Source organism: Tupaia chinensis, unplaced genomic scaffold (assembly GCF_000334495.1).
Source record: "Tupaia chinensis unplaced genomic scaffold, TupChi_1.0 Scaffold000573_1, whole genome shotgun sequence".
Lineage (NCBI taxonomy): Eukaryota > Metazoa > Chordata > Mammalia > Scandentia > Tupaiidae > Tupaia > Tupaia belangeri.
Genome location: NW_006160087.1, coordinates 3,110,036 through 3,111,170, shown reverse-complemented (window position 1 = coordinate 3,111,170; position 1,135 = coordinate 3,110,036).

Genomic DNA, 1,135 nt, shown 5'->3' with positions numbered 1-1,135 from the left:
GCGGGGGCGGCCCGCGGACTCCGGGTGAGCATCGTGGGGGGGGGCTCTCACAGGCGGGGGTCTGTCCCCGCCAGGGCTCTGAGTGAGCGACAGGTAGCCAGCAGCCCCCTCCCGGCCCTCCGAACAGACCACGCAGGGCCTGCTCCTCCTCCTCCTCCCTCGGGCTCTGGGCGGGCCCCTCCCAGGGCGTTCCTCTCTGCAGAGCAAGGGGCTTGGTCCACCTCGCCCCGGAGAGCTCGCCCCACCACCTCCAGCCTCTCTGGGCCTGGGGCAGCTTGCACCCTCCGCCCCTGTAGGCCTCTCCCTGTTGACCAGAGGTCTCTCTGGGGGACCTTGAGACTTGTGACCAAGACTTCTGGGGCAGCTCTGGGTGAAGAGGTCACGCAGAGAGACCTGGAGCCTCTTGCAGGCCCAAGCCTTGCCCTGGGCAGGCACCGTGGGCTGCGGCAGGTGGGCCCCGGGGCTGGGCCCTGGGTCCCCACTCTGTCCCACAGCTTGGGGCTCTGAGGCCCCAGCAGCACCCCCCACCTGGGAGTGGGCACCTCCTCGGGCCTTCTCCCTCAGGGCCCTCCTTCTGCTGCCAGCCCGAGCTCGGGCCCCAGAGCTTGTCCCTGGCAGGTCCAGAGCCAGGCCTGGCATGGGGCTGGCTCCTTCCACATCCTCCTGGAAACTCCCATGGCTCTGTCGGACATGGAGGACAGGGTCGTCTGTGCCAGAGCCGTCTGCACCGCTCTCCTGGGCCATGTCAGCCCACAGCCGGGGCCAAAAGCAGGCGTGGGTCCTGTGAGAGACGAGGGCACCGGGTCACGGAGCAGCTGACGGCCGGCCTGTCAGGACCTCACACGCAGACACCCAGGAAGCAGCTGCCCCACCAGGCCTAGGCCTGCCCACTTCTCGGGCCTGGAACGGGGCCCTCCAGGGACTAGGAAGCACCCAATGGACAGAGTGCCCAGGAGAGGGGAAGGGGAGGCTGCCACCAGGCTAGGCTGAGCGCAGCCCAGGTCCCCGGCTAGGGCAGCTGGAGAGCTCAGCTTCCCCTTCACCTGGATAACAGGTGCCCCTCGGTAAGCACTGGGTACCACCCGGCAGTTACTCAGTGCCCCTCGGTAAGCACTGGGTACCACCCGGCAGTTAC